We start from the raw sequence: 20,679 nt of genomic DNA on the forward strand, positions 1-20,679 counted from the left end.
AGAAGTGAAAATGGAGAGAAAAGATGAACAGGGAAGGTGATGGTTGTTGGAGCTGGATGATGAATGGCGATTTATTCCATTAGCTTATTTTTGTGTCCTTATAAACTTCCATAATAAAAGGTATTTTTAGAAACATGTTAGATTGCAGAAGAGTATGTGCCTGAACTTATTTGGGTAAAAACAAAATACATAAATGAATACACACACACATACACACAAATATATGCAAAGAAAATGCCTAAAAGGCACAAACTAAACTATTGACAATTATTTCTCGGATCAGGGGCTGGGGAACTTTCGAGTTTCATTCTTATTCTGATTTAATGTTTTATGACAAACAGGTATTACCTTTATAGTAACATTTAAAAAATTGGGGTTGCCTGGGTGGGTCAGTTGGTTAAATGACCACGGTTCATGGGTTCAAGCCCCATGTTGGGCTCTGTGCTGATAGCTCAGAGCCTGGAGCCTGCTTCAGATTGTGTCTCCCTCTCTCTCTCTCTCTGCCTCTCCCCCCGCTTCAAAAATAAACATTAAAAAAATTTTTTTTTAAAGAAATTGTAAAACGTATGTGTAATATTACATTTGTTACAATAATGATATTATTATAAAATGTCTTTTAAAGTGTGGAAAAACATACCAAACTGTTAATAGTGACTATCTGCATTGGTGGGAGCTTAGAGGCAGTGATTTATACTTTCTAAGTCCCCCACATTTACAAAACTGACATTTTTACATGTATTAATTTTGAAATGAGACAAAAGACCAACAGTACATTAAAAAAAAAAAAAAAAAAAAAAAGAACACTTTCCAATCTTCTAGTTTCCTCCAATCCTGAAAAGTTCTGAGTTCCAAGTCCTGACTACACCACTCTGGGTAGATACCTTGAAGGCTACAATCTCTGTTTTCACCTGAAAAGTGAGGGTGTCATGCCTCCTACAAAGGGCTGTGAAGGTGACCCTATGAGATAACACAGTGACCCAGAGGGCCCAGTAAGGTAGGCTGTTGCTACTGGGGAGATGTATATAGACACCTCTTACCCTGGTCCATTACCTCTCTGCTCCCTGAACCCAACAAGGCTCTGCATGGCTCCTATTCCTTAGGGATATAAGGCTTGAGGAGACAGTCAGGACCAAGGTAGGTGTTGGAGTGGGAATGGTCAGGAGACAGTTAACAGGACAGACAGCTCAGTGTGTAGGCAGTGGCAGGCCTGCAGCAGGTCAGGCATTGGGATAGGGCTGCACATTCCAACTCCAAGCAGACTACATCACTCTCATGTTAATTCTTAGTAGACTGACCACATGGTCGCTACTCAGGCTCTAAAGCCTCCTCCTAGTAGGCACTCAAATATTTGCTGAGTGAATGGGTGCAGGCATGTGTGATTGGTTTTGGTCAACTCCCAGGCCAGCTGCTCATAAACCTCTCTTTGCAATAAATACATCCTGGGCCCCAGAGTCACACACCTATCCCCAGAGACCTCTCCACACCTCCTTTCTACCCTCCTGTACAGGAACCTCACCATACCAAGGCGACATGGCAGAGATGAGCAGCCTTTCCTGGGGACTGTCCACTAAACACCTGCAGAACAACAGAATGTGGCCACAGCTTCATGGGCCCAGGAATGGGACAGTGGCTCAGAGGACAAAGGGTCCTGGTTGGCTCAGGAAGTGGACAGAGTAAAAGGAAGGCAGGCCCTTAGCATGCCTGAGCTGCCATCTTACTCAAACTTTCTTCTGGTCCCTATAGGAACCAAGAACTTCAACCTGACTACATAGCAACCTTGTTGTGGCTGGTTCTGTGCCCCTGTCCCTATTTGACCATTCTTCACTCCTGATCTGAATCAGCTTTTCAAACATATTCACATCTATTACCACTCTGCTGAGGTAATAGCTTTTACTATTTTACACTCCATTTCACAGATGAGGTCATCAGGCCAGGGAGGTTAGGGGACTTGCACAAGGCCAGGCCATCACACAGTGCCAAATTCAGACTTTCCAACACAACATCAGTGCTCTTTTCATTCTGACATGCTACCCTTTAATATGCAGCTTTACAAAATTAAATACCTGGCCTTCTCGCTCAAATTCATTGTGCAATGCTGCAACTGTTCTTTGGAGTGTGAAGCAAACTCATCACTCATGCATTTATGCGTTCAATCCACAGATCTCCAATACCAACTACATTTGATGCTTGGGGCTACCAACTGTGTGTGTGGAGGCGGGTCACAAAGAAGAGCAAGGCCAAGTTGAGGCTCTGGAATCTAGAATAGGAGCTAACGAAGACACACGGATAATTATAAGAATTCTTAATAAGGGGCTCCATCAAACTTGCCTGTTTTTCCTAAACAAGGCACCCTCCCAGAAATCTGGTTCCTAGACCTCCTCAGTGATTTAAGTAGGATTTGGATCTGGATAGTGCCCAAGAATCTGTTTTTCAAATAAGAATCTTATTTTCAAATAAGGGTCCCTACTTTCCCCTCCAGGTGATTCTTTGATGAAGAGTTTGGAAACCCAGCTCTCTAAAGGGGAAGAACTCTACCAAAAGCACAAAGCAATATGGCACAGCACAGAGTTTGGGAGGGACAGTGATCACAGGGCCTGTCCTTCAGAATATACACCCACCCCAGCTACAGTCCACAGGGACTATGAAGGTCAGATAAATCTTTGGGTTGGGGGACAAGTCTGCTGAGATCTCAGACCAGCATGTGCTCCATCCAAGACAGAGCTGATCATTAAAGAAACAAATTCATACCTAGTTTTAAAAAACATTCCTAAAGTTGAGATGTCCAGAGTGGCACCATATGGTGCTGGAACTAAAGCAGATTTGCAATACGTGATGATCCCTTAGGAATGCAGAACCTGGTAGCTGAAATTGATTGACCCAGCCTCACTCCTATTACCTTCCCAGAGCTGGCCTGGCCTACCTCACAGGAACTGAGCAAGGGAGAGAATGGAAAAGTTGCATGTCCCTGCAGGAAACACTGGGGAACTCGACCTCATGAAGAAATCTCTTTGTAACATTCTTGTATTCAAGAATTCTCACGTTCTAGAGAACTGTAGGTATTCAAAATCTGCCTTCTCTACCCCCTTAAAACTCTAAGAGTTCCTGGACCAGGGTGTACCAAGGCATCTAAGAATATTAATCCTAGTTATAAAGATTACAAATTTGGGTGATAAATAATTGGCATGATCCAAGTGGGTACCCAGCAGAGTTCTTGTTCCTGTGGGCACATGCTTGTTCATACAGAAGCTTTCTTCCAGGAACTGTAGCTTGCCTGAGCCTGTCTCTGCTGCTCATTAGGATGCTGTTGGACCACATGTAGGCAGAGGCGAGACATGCATTCTGAGAATGCCTATATCACACTCACAGAAGTTTGGAGTGGGAAGAAATCTGAGTAAGCTGATTGGAACTTGGAACACATAGAAACCAGGCTCTAACATTTTAGAGTCTAAAATGGAGTTTAGGTAGGTCCCAGAGGCCTGGCCCTCAAATATAGGACCAAGGGCATGAATGGCCTTTAAAGTCTCAAAGGACAGAGGAAGTTGAAAAGACTGGCCTCTTTTCCTTGGGGATGCACTGGTTCTTTTCTATGGCACCCTTTAACCTCCCTATCTGTTCAACCAACCCCTCTCTTACCTTCAAAGATTTATTAAACAGCTTATTTGCCAAGCATTCAGGATACAGAGATAAAGGATTTATCTAGGGAGACACAGACAAATAAACCAACAAGGCAACCTTACCTTCAGCACAGCGCTTAGCTTACTATCAGCACAGCGCTGAGTGCTGATAAAAATATGTACAGAGTGCGTGACGGCAGGCAGGGCACGGTGGGGAGGACGAAACACACAGCACATAGGACAAGTGGACAATTTATTGTGCTGAGTTCAATGGCTGGAGCCCAGGGCACATATAGGAGTGGCAAGACAACAAGGGTTGGGACTGAGGCAGGAAGAAAGGCCTCGGAGTCCTTGTGCCCTTCATATCTAAATGGGGATTCTGGGGTCAGTTGTTCCTACTTCTTCAGATTTTCTTCTGCTATTTTTGAATCGAAAGGGTTTTTTGTTTTGTTTTGTTTTAAACTTCAATGCTTTTTCTTAAAGCTTATCAGGTTTCCTAAGAAAGGATGAAGCAAGATTTGGACAATCCCTGGCACAAGCTTTTAAGGGTCACCCAAGAACTGCCTTTTGTCATCCTTTACTGTCTTAAAATGTTCTTTAATTTTTTAAGGACTTTTGTCCTTAAAAACACACATGGCAGAGGAATTTGATGGCTTTGGGTTCAAATCTCAGCTCTGCCACTTACTCTGTAACTTTACATGTTATTTTCTCTCTGAGCCTTTGTTTTACTCATATATGTAAAAGGGGCTATTTCCTTCCTCATAGGATAGTTTATAAGGATTAAAGAGATGCAACAATAAGGGACTAGCACAGTGCCAACACAGTTAAGTGCTTAAGAAATGTTAATTTCCCCTCCCTGTAAGGTCTGACGGAGTACACTGAAGGTGTACTGCTTCTTTATATTCCCCACAGAGCTATGTAATCAGGTACTTGTTTAATTTGCTGAATGAATAAGTCACAACTTCCCTTTATGAATGATCATCATTCTTTGAAGGTATAGTAGGTGAAACATCAGAACCGTGTATGAGAAAATCCAGAATGTGACACACTTAGTTTGATCCAGGCAAAATCCGATTTTCCATGAAAGTATTAAAATTAGGAGTCATGTTATATATGTTATCACCATGAATAATATCAGCTAACACTCAGTGCCATTTACGTGAATTACCTCATTTAATCTTTATACCCTGCATTTGAGGTAAACACCACTATACCATTGTTAGCATCCCCTGGGATGTTAGATTAAAACTTAGATTAGTTAAATCATTTAATCATGGTCACAGAGCCAGTCAGAGGCAAAGCTTCCCAACTCCCAAGCCAATGTGCTTAACAGTACCTCAGTGATCTGTTCGTATGTCTGTCTCCTTGAGCCCAGACACAGCTTCCAGGTGCCTTACTCAGCACAGGGGCAGGCACCTCAAGGACACCTCATAAATGTGTGTGGGTTGATGGACCTGATGGCAAGGAGTACTTAGAACTATACAGCTCAATATGACTCAGTTTAGCCAAGTGAAGTTGTAGAAATCAGTATCCTAAAAGAACAAGATATTCTTGGGGCTCCAGATATTCTGGGTGGCTCAGTTGGTTGAGTGTCCAACTTGGGCTCAGGTCATGATCTCTTGGTTCATGAGTTTGAGCCCCGCATCATGTTCTCTGCTGTCAGCATGGAGCCCACTTCAGATTCTCTCTCTCTTTCTCTCTCTTTGTACCTCCCCTGCTCACACTCTCTCTCAAAAATAAAAAACATTAAAAAAAAAAAAAAAAAAGACATTCTTCAGCAGTGTTTTTCAGAACTGGAAATGTTAACAAAACTGTTTTAGACCTTTTTTTTTTTTTTTTTTTAAGTTAAATATTGCCCAAACTCTTAAAGAAATGAAAAAAAAAAAAAAAAATCAGGAATTTGCACCAGAAAAAGGTTTGGGTTTTCCCAAATTGGTACCCACCTCTATTAGAGATAACTACTGACACAGAGGTTGAATTATTCACTGAACTTTCTATTTCTCACTCTAAGTCAGACACCTCCTAGAGCCACAAGCACAGTTCCTGACACAAAGTAAATGTCTGATGAATGCATATGAATGAATGATGAGGATCTGCCAATTTCAATTCAAACCAATATAATTGCATAAAATATTGTGTTAAAGCAAACATCTTCAGATTGGACAGATCTTAACTGAGGACTGTGGATTTCTAGGATAACACAGTGAAAGGAAGAATCTGGAGCCAGAGGACCTAGTCTGATGCTCAGCTCTGCCACTCACTAAGCCAGAGTCCTCACATGCAAATGGAATAATTGTATCTACCCTTCCTTTGTTATCAGAAAAAGTTTTCATTTTTTTTTTTTAAAGTTTGTTTATTTGAGAGGGAGAGAGTTCAAGTGGGGGAGGAGCAGAGAGAGAGGAACAGAGTATCCAAAGGGTGCTCTGAACTGACAGCAGAGAGCTTGATGTGGGGCTCGAACTCATGAACTGCAAGGATCATGACCTGAGCCAAAGTCATACACTTAACCAACTGAGCCACCCAGGCGCCCCCAGAAAAGTTTTCAAAATGAGACTTTTGCTTTTGTTTTCATGCAGTCAGTAAATCCTTGTTAATATAGATTCTATAAAATCTCATTAATTCAGATTTTACCTGAGGTTGAGCTAAAGAGTGCTAAAATATTCTGAAAGTAGAATAAAAAGAAAATGAATGACAAGATTTAACTAATTAATGAGACAACTTTTTTTTTTTAATAAAATTTATTTTGAGGGAGGGAGAGGGAGAGAGAGAGAAAGAGAATGCGAGCAGGGGAGGGGCAGAGAGAGAGAGAGAGGGAGGGAGAATCCCAAACAGGATCTGCGTGCTAGCGCAGAGCCTGACATGGTGCTCGAACTCAAGAAACATGAGATCATGACCTGAGCCAAAGTCAAGAGTCAGACACTTAACCGACTGAGCCACCCAGATGCCCCAAGGAGAAAACTTTCTAAGAACTTAAAAACATCCAGCTCAGGGGCGCCTGGGTGGCTCAGTCGGTTGAGCGTCCGACTTCAGCTCAGGTCATGATCTCGCAGTTTGTGAGTTCGAGCCCCGCGTTGGGCTCTGCGCTGACAGCTCAGAGCCTGAAGCCTGCTTCAGTTTCTGTGTCCCCCTTTCTCTCTCTGCCCCTTCCCTGCTCATACTCTCTCTCTCTCAAAAATGAACGTTAAAAAAATTTAAAAAAAAATAATTAAAAAAAAAAAACCCAAAAACATCCAGCTCATACTTGACAAAGCAATAATCTCACTTCTCCATTCAAAGGGAGGTCCCAAGGAGGACCATCAGAACATATATAAGATAAAACAACTATGGTTTAAAATAATAAAACCAAAATGACATCATTTTGAATAATATGTAAGATTGACTTCTACAAATCAGATTTGTGTCCTGAGCCACCTGACATTAATTGTCAGAGCAGTTTGGGAAACATTTGGAGAATGGCCAAGAACTATGCTCAATGAAATACTGAGCAATATTGAGCAATTAAATATAAATCAGACAAAGTCTGGTTCCTGTCCTCAAGAAGTCTATAGTCTAGTGAGAATTTAACTGACATTAAAGAAAAAAAAAAAAAGCATCTCACACTGAAAACCCCCTCTGCAGAGATGGCAGTAAGTAAAGACAAGTAATTTTCCTGGGCTTTTGCCCAGTATCCACTCCCATATTCAGAGAGCTGTCCATCTTTAAAAACTCCCTCCATGCCTATTCCACAAGGCACTTCTGAGGAGCAACTGAGAGCATGGATATTAAATAATCAGGTGCTATAGAGACTACAAGGGAGTCAACCTGGTCCCAGGGTGGAATGGCCAGCCAGACTCCTAGGCCATTTCCACAGAAACAGGCATAGCCTACTGTTTCTGATTTCTGTGTGTCCTTAGGCCAGCTGGGGGACAAAGAAAGGAGCCACCATTCAGTTATGTCATGTTCCCACTGCTCAATGGAGATGGATTTATGACATCCTGGCTGATGTGAAGAGTAGAAAAGTAGGGTCCATGATAGCTATGTGGCAGTTCAGGCCACTTCTGAGAATCTTAAGCCAAAACCCACTTGGTAGCTTTTTACATGCTTTAAATACTACATTTCTGGCAGTGATTACTTGGTTAACACATCAATGGCACAAGCAAAGAAGAAAAAATAGACAGATTTCATGAAAATTTAAAAATTTTGTGCATCAAAAGACACTATCTAAACAGAGTAAAAAGGCAACTTACAGAATGGGAGAAAATATTTGCAAATCATATATCTGAGAAATCAGTATCCAGAATATATAGAAAATTCCTAAAACTCAACAACAATCCCTTTCAAAGAAGGACAAAGGACTTGAATAGACATTTCTCCAAAAATACACAAGTGACCAAAAACAACATGCAAAAATGCTTAACATCACTAATTAGAAAAACCCAAGGGGCACTTAGGTGGCTCAGTTGGTTGAGCAACCAACTCTCAATTTTGGTTCAGGTCACGAACCCAGGGTTATGGGATTGAGCCCTGCATCAGGTTCCATGCTTAGCCTGAAGTCTGCTTGGAATTCTCTCTCCTCCCTCTCTGCACCTCCCCCTCTCACACTCATGTGCACGCGCTCTCTCTCTCTCTCTCTCTCTCTCAAAAAACAAAAACACATATATATATATCCATGTATATATATGTGTATATATATATATCCATATATCCATATATATATATATATATCCATATGGATATATATATAAGAAAAATCTAAATCAAAACTATGAAATACTACTTCATACCAATTAGGATAGCTACTATTAAAAAAAACAAAAACAAAACAAAAAATCCACCAAACAGAAAATAACAAGTGTTGGTGAGGAGGTGGAGAAATTGAAACCTTTGTGCACTTTAGGTTGGAAAGTATAATGGCACAGATGCTATGGAAAACACTATGGCAGTTCCTCAAAAAGTTAACAATAGAATTACCATATGATCCAGCAATTATGCTTCTGGGTATATATATCCAAAAGAACTGAAAGCAGGGTCTTGAAGAGATATTTGTACACCCATGTTCCTATCTGCATTATTCCCAATAGCTAAAACATGAAAGCAACCCAAGTTTCCATCCACACATAAATAAATGGATAAACACAATGTGGTATATGCATACCATGGAGCATTATTCAGCCCTAAAAAGGAAGAAAATTCTGATACACACTACAACATGGATGAACCTTGAGCACGTTATGCTAAGTGAAATAAACCAGTAGCAAAAAGACAAATACTGTAGTACTCCACTTATGTAAAAAATTTTTTAATGTTTTTTTTGAGAGACAGAGACAGAGTGCAAGCGAGGGAGGGGTATAGAGACAGGGAGACACAGAATCTGAAGCAGGATCCAGGCTCTGAGATGTCAGCACAGAGCCAGACAAGGGGCTTGAACTCACGGAGTGTGAGATCATGACCTGAGCTGAAGTTGGATGCTTAACCGACTGAGCCACCCAGGTGCCCCTGTAGTACTCCACTTATATGAGGTACTTAGAGTAGTCAAAATCATGGAGACAGAAAGAATTGTGGTTGCCAGGCATAGGTGAGAAAAGGGACTGACAAGCTACTGCTTAATGGGTATAGAGTTCCAGTTTTGCAAAATGAAGAATTCTGGAGATGGATAATGGCTGCACCACAATATGAATGTACTTAATACCACTGAACTATACACTTAAAAATGGTTGAGATGATAAATTTTATGTTATGTGTATTTTACTACAATAAAAAAAATTGGAGGGGCGCCTGGGTGGCTCAGTCAGTTAAGCATCTGACTTTGGCTCAGGTCATTATCTTATGGTTCGTGGGTTAGGTTCCCATGTTGGGTTCTGTGCTGACAGCTCAGACCCTGTAGCCTGCTTTGGATTCTGTGTCTCCCCGTCTCTTTGCCCCTCCCCCACTCACACTCTGTCTCTCTCTTAATCTCTCAAAAATAAACATCAAAAAAAAGGTGGAAAAAAGATCCCTATATTTCCACAAAAGGTAATTTATTATACGATTCCCTTAACAGAAAATATCTACAGTAGGGGTGCCTGGCTGGCTCAGTTGGTGGAGCATGACTTTTGATCTCAGGGTCGTGAATTCAAGCCCCATGATGGGTGTGGAGCCTACTTTAAAAAAATAAAATAAAAATGGGTGAATACTGTCTTTAAAAAAAAAAAAAGAGAGAAAATATTTACAGAAGACAAATTCATAGAGACCAGAGTGGATTAGAAGTTACCAGGGACTAGGATGAGGGGCAAATGGGAGGTTATTGTTTAATGGGTATAGAGTTTCTGTTTGGGGTAATGATAAAGTTTTGGAAAGATAGTGATGATGGTTGCACAACATTGTGAATGTACTTAAATGCCACTGAATTGTACACTCAAAAATGGTTTTAAAATAGCAAATTCTGTGATGTATATTTTACCACAATAAAAGTTTTTAAAAAATAATCTGGGCTCCTTTTTTTTTTTTAATTTTTTTTTCTTTTTCAACGTTTTATTTATTTTTGAGACAGAGAGAGACAGAGCATGAATGGGGGAGGGGCAGAGAGAGAGGGAGACACAGAATCGGAAACAGGCTCCAGGCTCTGAGCCATCAGCCCAGAGCCTGATGCAGGGCTCGAACTCATGGACTGCGAGATCGTGACCTGGCTGAAGTCGGACGCTTAACTGACTGCGCCACCCAGGCGCCCCTAATCTGGGCTCCTTATTAGAAAGAAAACCATATTTCCACTCACTAAAAACATGATTAATTGTTGTATATATCATTATCTATACAATAAGATTTACTGACTTATTAAATAAATGAATGGTTAAGTAAATGTATCAGAAGCAATGCTTACGGAAAAGGCTGGCAAAAGCATGGGGACATTAACATTACAATGCTAACAGGAAAAAGCAAGCTATAGAACTATGTGCAGTGAATGATTCTAACCACTAAACATGTACACAGTGGAGGAGAAACAAGGAAATAAAGCAACTGTAACAAATGCTCTCTTCAGATAAGGAGCTAGAGATAATGGGGGGTGGGAAGAGAGGGAAGTTTCTCTGTAGTTTCCAAAATGTCTAAAATGAGTATATATTACTTTAACAATTAAACTTACTGTTTTGTGTCCCTCACCCAAAACAGTTTTAACCTAGAACTTCCTGATTGTTTCTAAAAACAAGTCCCGATGTTATTTGTCCTTTTTAAGGTACTGTGATACCAACTAATAAGGGAAATAGGGCTTACTAAAAAACAAAATGTGGAGAATTTATTTAGGTTGAAAGAAACCTCTGTATTTCATACAGTCCTAACTCCTTGTTAAATAACCCTCACTTCTTTGCATAATAGCTCCAACCTGAGACTGGACACTGGACAAAGAAAAATTTAATGGTGGTCAGCAGACACCCCCCACCCCCTGCTAACACCTGCAAAGATACCTCTCTAGGACCTCCTGACACAACACTGCATAATTCACTGTACAAAGTACAAAAAGACTGGTTCGAAGAAGTATTAAATAGAACTTATTATCAACACATTATCAATGTAGCTGATTACCAAGTCTAATCTAATCAATACAATATTTCTTTTGACCTAGCTAGTCATGTCCTTTAATTTCTCTATTTTATCATCTGCCTAACTGCACTTCTCTCCACCACATTATTATTAAGAGTATGCATGGGGCACCTGGGTGGCTCAGTCGGTTAAGCCTCAGACTTCGGCTCAGGTCATGGTCTTGCGGTTCATGAGTTCAAGCCCCACATCCCCACTGGAGCTTGTTTTGGATTCTGGGTCTCCCTGTCTCTCTCTCTGCCCTCCCTCCCTTGCTCACACTCTGTCTCTCTCAAAAATGAACATAAAAAAAATTTTTTTAAAGAGTATGTTTAATATCTCCAGAGACAATTTGTCTAGTACCTACTCCAGCGACTTGCTTCTCTAAGCTTTTCCCTAAGATCTTGTTTTCTACCCAACTTCACCAACCCACTTCTGTGGCCATTCTCTAAAATTTGTCATTAACTATTACTGGACTTTTTTTTTTTTTAAACGTTTACTCATTATTGAGAGACAGAGCAAGACAGAACATGAGTATGGGAGGGGCAGAGAGAGGAGGAGACACAGAATCTGAAGCAGGCTCCAGGCTCTGAGCAAGCAGTCAGCACAGAGCCTGATGTGGGGCTCGAACTCACACACGAGATCATGACCTGAGCCGAAGTCGGATGCTTAACTGACTGAGCCACCCAGGTGCCCCAACTATTACTGGACTTTTAAAACATGTATTTCAGGGGCACCTGGCTGGCTCAGTCAGTAGTGCATACAACTCTTGATTTCTTGATTTCATAAGTTCAAGCCCCGTGTTGGGCATAGAGCCTACTTAATTAAAAACAACAACAAAACATGTATTTCAGTAGTTTCATCATCTGACCACCACTTTCTAAATTCCAGCAAATTTCCTCCTCCTACTATTCAGTTTGATAAAACTTCAAATAACTGGGATGGCCAGTTCATTAACTTTACCCCTTTTTTACTGTATATCAAGACTCTTCAAGTCCTTACTTCCCTTTTATCTCATTTAGATCTCATGGTCCATCCTTTTATCCATATGCATACCTCCATAATTTCCTTCCTCTCCCTTAGTTTCCATCAAAGAACTTACTTTAAAAAATGCAAACCTAAAATGTAAACCTAAAAAACAAACAAAAAAACCAAAAACCAAAAACCAAAAAACCAAAAAAAAAAACCCAAAAAACCCAAAACAACAACAACAAAATGTAAACCACCTAAAATCATTGTTGCACTATATGCTAACTTGGAAATGAATTACAGAAAAAATAAATAAATAAAAATTAGAAATAAACTTTATTATCACAACCATTAAAAAAAATGTAAACCAGCAAAATAATGCCTTCCTACTTATTGATACATTAAAAAAACTGAACATGTCCACACAAGGAAGAAGGAGATTTGGTGCAAATCACTTTACCGTGAATTTATAACCTCAAAAGACCCCTTGCAATTTCCAGCAATCCTTCCATAGTTTCAGAGTCAATCTAACTTATCAGTCTGTGAGGGCTATTTCATAACTTTTTACTCCTTCAATTACAAATGGCCCCTACCTTCTCTTCACCTTCACTAATGACCATCCTTATTATTTCACTGAAAAAAATAAAAACACAATCTGCCTTATCTTCCTACTTCCAAATAGGACAACCTGGCTGTCTGTAGGCTTATATTCTTTTTTCTCTCTTTATTACCATGCATGAACTATCTCTGCTCTCAACTAAGGCTAAAGTTTCCATCCATACCATGGATTACATTTCCTCTCACCTGTTCAAGATATTTGCTCCCCAGAATATGCTTTTTTCCTTGCATCTTCAAAGTTTGGCCCTTGGCTAAATCTTTTCTTATTTCTAAATCAGTAAGAAAGATCTGTGCTATCTATACTGTAATGTCTCCCATTTAAATTTCTACATACTCTATTAAAATACTGTTAAATTGAGTGAATGACTAAATTAATGTTTTTCAGGAATATGCCTCTATTTGGTTCCTAATTGTGAGGATAACCATTTCTCATTCCTCATCCCCCAGTTCTTCCACTCTCCTTTCACAGACCAACTAATCTCTGGAAAAGGAAACATATAGTTTCTAAACTTTCAGTCCTCTAATGCTAGGAAAGCTCCTAATATGGTATTAAGCCTGAAGTAAAGAAGGAATAGTGCATATTAGTCTTCTTGAACGGTCCCCTTTTAGTTGAATGTAAAGATTTTGCATTTTGGACTATATTTTTTTATTATGGACACAAATTCTACCAACAAATAAAATGCCTGAGGATAACATAGACAATCCTTGCTTGGCACAGCAGTGCACACAATAAAAATGCAAGCTGAAGCTATAAAAAATGATCATAATAATAAATGGGAAAAAAATCACAATTGTCCATGAATTTAAAAATTTTTATCACATTAAAAACACTCTTACTATTGGTACACATGTACAGTGAGGTGAAAAAGTAAAATTAATACTCATTTAGTTTACTGTAGCAAAATATTAGAAGCACTGAAAATTAAAATTTTTTTCTTTGTAAAAACTTGTATTTTTGAAAATATTTTTAAAGTTTATTTATTTTCAATTTTATTTATTTTGAAAGAGAGAGCAAATAGGGCAAGGGGCAGAGAGAGGAGAGAGAATCCCAAGCAGGCACCATACTGTGAGCACAGAGCTTGATGTGGGGCTCAATCCTACGTACCATGAGATCATGGCCTGAGCCAAAATCGATACTTAACTGACTGAGCCACCCAGGTGCCCCTATTTTATTCTGAGAGAGAGAGGGCATGCACACACATGGGAGGGACAGAAAGAGGGAGAGACAGAGAATCCCAAGCAGGCTCCACACTGTTAGCATGGAGCCCAATGTGGGGCTCAAACTCACAAAGTACGAGATCATGACCTGAGCCGAAATTAGAGTCGGACACTTAACTGAGCCACCCAGGTGCCCCATCTTGTAAAAACTTTTTTCAAAATTATTGTTTTATTCTTAATTATATGTTTAAAATGATCTGGTTATATAGCCAAATGCTTTGGGGTCAAAAGAGGCATGGGTGCCCTGGTAGCTCTGCCACCAATATCACAAGTCCAGGGTATCCCAAACTGCCACTGACTCCTCTACTCCCTGTCTGTGACCAGACAACCATGAGAGTAGCTCCCAGGTGGCAGGATCTCCTAGTGGTCTTATCATATTTTGAATAATACTGTAGGACCTCTTTTATTGACCATGGCCACCCCAGCTCTGCAAGATCAGCAGGAGTAGTTGGGGTTGAACAAGCTCTGAATGGTCAGCAGTTTCAAAGGAGCAATTACTCTGTGCTTCAGCATGTCCAAATCCAACTCCATTCAGATCAGGGCGTTATTGGCATTGCCTCAGAGTTTGCAGTTCAGCTCACTCTATGTTACTTCAAGGGGCTTCAAGGAATCTGCAAAGTCTTTGAATACTTACATGCAAAATTGTGCATGGTGACAAATTACGCAATTACAAAATGGGCAAAGGATCTGAAAAGACATTTCACTAAAGAAGATACACAGATGGCCAATATGCACATGAAAAGATGTTCAATATCATCAGTCATTAGAAAAATGAAAATAAAAACTTCAACAAGATGCCACTTCACAACCACTAGGGTGGATATAACAACAACAACAACAACAACAACAACAACAACAACGGACAAGAAAATTGTTGAAGAGGATGTGGAGAAAATGGAACCCTCACATATTGCTAATGAGAATATAAAATGGTGCAGCTGCTATGGAAAACAGTTTGGCAGTTTCTCAAAAAGTTAAACATAGAGTTGCCATATGATCCAGCAATTCCACTCCCAGGTATACACATCTAGGAGAACTGAAATTATGTTCAAATGAAAATTTGTACATGAATGTGTAGCGTTGGTCATAATAACCAAAAGGAAGAAACAACCTAAATGTTAATTAATTGATGAATGGATAAACAAAATGTGGTATAACCATACAACAAAATATTATTCATTAATAAAAAGTAAAGAAGTATTGATATAAAACACAACATGGATGAACCTTATGAAAACATTATGCTTAATCAAAGAAGCCAGACACAAAAGGCCACATATTGTAAAAAGGTCACATACTGTGTGAATCTATACTAATGGTTGCCAGGGGTGGGAAGAGGGGAGAATAAGGAGTGATTGTTACATGTACAGGTTTTCTTTTGGGAGACATGAAAACGCTCTGGGTTTAAAATAGTTGTGATGGTTGCACAACCTTGTGAACATACTAAAAACTACTGAACTCTTTAAAATGGTGAATTTTATGGGGCACCTGGGTGCCTCAGTAGGTTAAACGTCTGACTCTTGATTTCAGCTCAGGTCATGGTCTCACAGTTGTGAGATCCAGCCCTGTGTTGGGTTCTGCACTATCAGTACAGAGTCTGCCTGGGATTCTCTCTCCCTCTCTCTGCTCCTCCCCCACTCTCACATGCACATTCTCATTCTCTCTCTCTCTCTCTCTCTCTCTCTCTCTCTCTCTCTCAAAATAAATAAATAAACACTTAAAATGGTGGATTTTATAATGTATTAATTCTGTTTCAGAGTTAATTGAAAGACATTCTACAAAATAATTGGCCAGTCCTCTTAAAAAGTTTATCGTCGGGGCGCCTGGGTGGCGCAGTCGGTTAAGCGTCCGACTTCAGCCAGGTCACGATCTCGCGGTCGGTGAGTTCGAGCCCCGCGTCGGGCTCTGGGCTGATGGCTCGGAGCCTGGAGCCTGTTTCCGATTCTGTGTCTCCCTCTCTCTCTGCCCCTCCCCTGTTCATGCTCTGTCTCTCTCTGTCCCAAAAATAAATAAACGTTGAAAAAAAAAAATTTAAAAAGTTTATCGTCATGAAAGACAAAAAAAGACTGAGGAACTGTCTCAGATTGTTAGATATTAAGAAGCCTTGACAACTTGGGAATGCAAACTGGTGCAGCCACTCTGGAAAACAGTATGGAGGTTCCTCAAAAAATTAAAAATAGAACTACCCTATGACCCAGCAATTGCACTACTAGATATTTATCCAAGGGATACAGGTATCCTGTTTCAAAGGGGTACATGTACCCCAATGTTTACAGCAGCACTATCGACAATAGCCAAAGTACAGAACGAGCCCAAATGTCAATCAACGGATGAATGGATAAAGAAGATGTGGTATATATATACAATGGAGTATTATCCGGCAACCAAAAAGAATGAAATCTTGCCATGGATGGAACTAGAGGGTATTATGCTAAGCAAAATTAATCGGAGAAAGACAAATATTATATGACTTCAATCACATGAGGACTTTTAAGATACAAAACAGATGGACATACAGGAAGGGAAGCAAAAATAATATAAAAACAGGGAAGGAGACAAAACATAAGAGACTCTTAAATATGGAGAACAAACAGAGGGTTGCAGGAGGGGTTGAGGGAGGGGGGACAGGCTAAATGGGTAAGGGGCATTAAGGAATCTACTCCTGAAATCTCTGTTGCACCATAGGCTAACTAACTTGGATACAAATTAAAAAAAAAAAAAAGAAGAAGAAGAGGAAGACTTGACAACTAAATGCAATGTGGGAAACTGGATTGGGTACTGGAACAGAAAAAGGACATTAGTAGGACAAATGGCTAAATCTGAATAAAGTCTACAGATTCGTTAGTAGTACTGAATTAATGTTAAATTTCTTATTTAGATATTTTAAACACAGTTTTGTAAAATGTTAACGTTAGGGAAAGTTGAGTGAGAAGTATACAAGAAGTTTGTGTATTATTTTTCCAAGTCTAAAATTATTTCAAAATAGAAAAGTTGAAAAAATGGGGCACCTGGGTGGCTCAGTCAGTTGAGTGTCTGACTTCAGCTCAGGTCATGATCTCATGGTTCGTAGGTTCAAGCCCCACATCAGGCTCTGTGCTCAGAGCCTGGAGCCTGCTTTGGATTCTGTGCCTCCCCCTCTCTTTGCCCCTCCCCCACTCACACTGTGTGTCTCTCTCTCTTTCAAAAATAAATAAATATTTAAAAAAAATTTTTAAGTTAAAAAAATTAACATGGTGTAAGTCAGGGACTAGCAAATTTTTTCTGTAAATGCCATATAATAAATATTTTAGACTTTGTGAACGATATGGTCTATGGGCAACTACTCAACTCTTCTGCCAAAGACAATCTGTAAATTAATGGGTGTGGCTGTGTTCCAATAAAATGTTATAGTTTTAATTTTCCTTTAATTTTCACATATCACAAAATGTCCTTCTTTTTTTTAATGTTTATTTTTGAGAGAAAGAGGGAGAGTGTAAGTTGGGGAGGGGCAGAGAGGGAGAGACAGAGAATCAGAAGTGGGTTCCACTCTGATAGCAGAGAGCCTTGAGTGGGACTCGAACTCACGAACTGGGAGACCATGACCTGAGCCAAAGTCAGACACTTGATCAGTTCAGCCACCCAGGTGCCCTGAAAATATCATTCTTCTTTGGATTTATTCTCCACCATTTAAAAATGTAAACTTCATCCCTACCTCACATGCCATCCAAAAACAGACAATGGAGCAAGATTTGGCCCATAGGCCATAAAACGCAGACTCTCTAGGTCAGAATTTGCCAAAGTTAGGGGCACCTGGCTGGCTGACTCGGAAGAGCATAAAACTCTTGATCTTGGGGTCATGAGTTCAAGCCCCATGTTGGGTGTAGAGATTACTTAAATAAACTTAAAAAAAAAAAGTATTTGCCAATGTGTGCTTCAATTAAAAAAAAACAACAGTGTTTTAGGGGTGCCTGAGTGACTCAGTCAGTTGAGCATCTGACTTTGGCTCAGGTCATGATTTCACAGTTCATGGGTTCGAGGGTTTGTGCTGACAGCAAGAAGCCTGCTTTAGATTCTCTGTCTCCCTCTCTCTCTGCTCCTCCTGGGCGTGCGCTCTCTCTCTCAAAAATAAATAAACAGTAAAAAAAAAAAAAAGTACTTTACATCAATTAAGTTTGGCGACAGTACATTAAACAAGATTAGACATGTTTCTTTATTACAGGATATCTCAATGCCTTTAATGTAGTACTATACACTGAGAAGTTCCAAGAAAAGATAATGATATACAGCATTTTCCAAATTTATTTTTACTATAGAACACTTTTTTTCAGAGGCATGTCTTAAGACTAGTGGCCTGAAGAACACACTTTGGAAATGCCAATTTAGGTGCTTTTTGAAAAGGAAATGTTCAGGTTAAGAAGTGTTAAAGACATCACCAAATTACAATCATTTTACCCACCACCTGGATAATATCTGAAAAAGCATTCACATCCTTTTTGTTTAATCCTAGGAAACACAAGCAAAGCAGGAAGGTGAACACAAGCAGGAAGTCTTGGCTCAAACCCAAACTATTTTGGGGGGTGGAAAGGATGTGAGCAGAATTGGGTCATAATATGGAATCTTTGTTCCACAGGGCAATGTAAGCATTCCTACAGGTTTTGAAAAAGTTATCTGCTTGGAGTTTTCCTATCCACAGAATAGGAACTTTGACATTTGATTAGAAAGCTGAAAGATATGCTAGGAGCATTACCTGTAGTTTATGTTAGTGAGGATGAACTGGCAAGTCATGTCCCTAAGAGGACTGGTTTTAAATGCTGGATGAAAAGTTGGCTGACAGGTTGCAAAAATTCTCTGATTAGACACAACAGCTATACAACACATTGCTGGAGAGAGGATTAAAGAGGGATTTACATCCCAGGGAGGAAAGGCTGGCCTGAACAACCCTGAGGGGCCCTTCTGATCAAGGGTCCTCAATTCCATGGTCTTCAAAGAGTTCACTGGTTTCTACTGATCAAACACAAAGTCTTTAGCAGCACTTCCAAGTTATTCTAAGAACATAAGCTACAAACCAATAGGGTGGGGAATCTCCTTAGTTATTCAACAATAATGGGCCATTCCAAAGTCCTTGAAAAGAAGGATAGTGCACAGGACAACCAGGAACAGACTGCATTAATTCAAACCCACTGGCCTTCTAGAAAATGTAGGCTGGTGGGGATGGAGGTGTCAAGAAGAGAGGCCAGAAAAAAGAAGTCAATCAGCACCAGAAAGATTCAAAATAGTTATTCAGAATCACACATTTCAAATTGCAAAAGACTGCCATCTAATACCTATATACCTCCTTCAACAGGGAGTTCATTACCTTTGAAGGCAATCCATTCCATTGCTGGTCATCTCTGACCAGCATTAAGTTCTTCTATGAAGTCAAAACCTTCTCTTCCTGTAGAATCCACTTATTGGTCCTAGTCTGCCTCTTTCAACCCCAAAGATAAAAGTGGAAGCGCTCTTAACCATAACAATTCCCTGCCCCCCCCCCCCCCCCCCTTAAAGACAGTTTCCTTCCACTGCTCTCTTTTCTGGGCTAAACATCCCATCTTTCAAAGATCCGGAACCGGCTCCAGCTGCTTCAAACCAAAGAATGGATAACTAGTTCCCACAGCAGGAAAGCACTTAAAATCAGTGGGCTTCAAACATCAGTATGTACAGAACCCCTGAGGTGTACGTTCAAAACGCAGTTTCCCAGGTTCCAACCCAGATTCTAATTCAGAGGTCTTATCTGAGTCTGAATGCAGAGGAATGCATTCAGAGTCTGAATGCAGGTAACCTGCATTGTAAAGCATGTTCCCAGGGCATTTCAAAGCAGTGTAAGAACCATATTTTGACAAACACTGCGCTGTTTTACAAATGAGGAAACTGAGGGGCGCCTGGGTGGCTCAGTTGGTTGAGTGTCTGACTCAGATCATGATCTCGGGCGGTTCCTGAGTTCGAGCCCCGCGTCGGGCTCTGTGCTGACAGCTCAGAGCCTGGAGCCTGCTTCAGATTCTGTGTCCCCCTCTCTCTCCACCCCACCCCTGCTTGTGCTCTGTCTCTGTCTTTAAAAAATGAATAAACATTAAAAAAAATGAGGAAACTGAGGCCCAATAAAGGGAATGGATTGGGTCCATAGCGCACAATTAAAGTGGCTAAGTCTCTAATCGGCCCCCTTACTGCCAAGCCCAACTCTGTCCCCCACGATTCCCGGCCTTGGCCTCTCCACTCGAGGTAAAATCATTACAAGCACATCCATCTGAGAGAGGCGGCCTCAGGCTAGAGCCAAAGAGTTAGAATGAGTCCCTGCCTGGAAAGGAGAGCTTGTGGGAGCCATTTCCCTTCTCGTGGCCTCAGTTTCCCAAACTGTAATCACAGGACGGTAGAACACAACGCCAGCTCGAGCTCTCTTCTGGGGCGGAGGGCGCGGGGCAGAGCCGAGGTTGTGGTCTCTGCGCCGCTCGGGCAGGTGTCTCAACCCGTGGGCCCGGTAAAGGCAGAAACCCTGCCCGCGTCTCTCAACCTCGACGGCCCGTACGCTGCCACCCTAGCCCATCATGTACCTACCTCTATTCAATTAATGCCTTTGAGGACACCCCAGCTTATCCATCCGTCGTCCGCCCCGCCAGTCGTTCCCTTCAGGCTGTCGGATAAAACCTGCAATTCCCTCCTACGCGGACTCCGGTCACCTGACACAGGGCCGCCCCTCTCCGAGGGACTTCCGGCTACAACC

General features: G+C 40.7%; 1 protein-coding gene across 3 annotated transcripts in view; it reads right to left on the reverse strand.

Moving 5' to 3' along the window:
* The window catches only part of RNF185 (ring finger protein 185), a 37,113-nt gene extending 16,447 nt beyond the window's left edge, over positions 1-20,666 (reverse strand). The window contains exon 1 of one of the 3 annotated variants that reach the window (XM_011287752.4): positions 20,514-20,666. The gene's annotated coding sequence lies outside the window, so the exon portion shown is untranslated. Of the gene's footprint in view, positions 1-3,199; positions 3,540-20,513 lie in introns of those variants that run through there. The other 2 variants (XM_019814761.3, XM_045041632.1) reach the window with 2 other exon arrangements.
* Positions 20,667-20,679: the final 13 nt, after the last annotated feature.

Source organism: Felis catus, chromosome D3, assembly GCF_018350175.1.
Source record: "Felis catus isolate Fca126 chromosome D3, F.catus_Fca126_mat1.0, whole genome shotgun sequence".
NCBI classification, from domain to species: Eukaryota; Metazoa; Chordata; class Mammalia; order Carnivora; family Felidae; genus Felis; species Felis catus.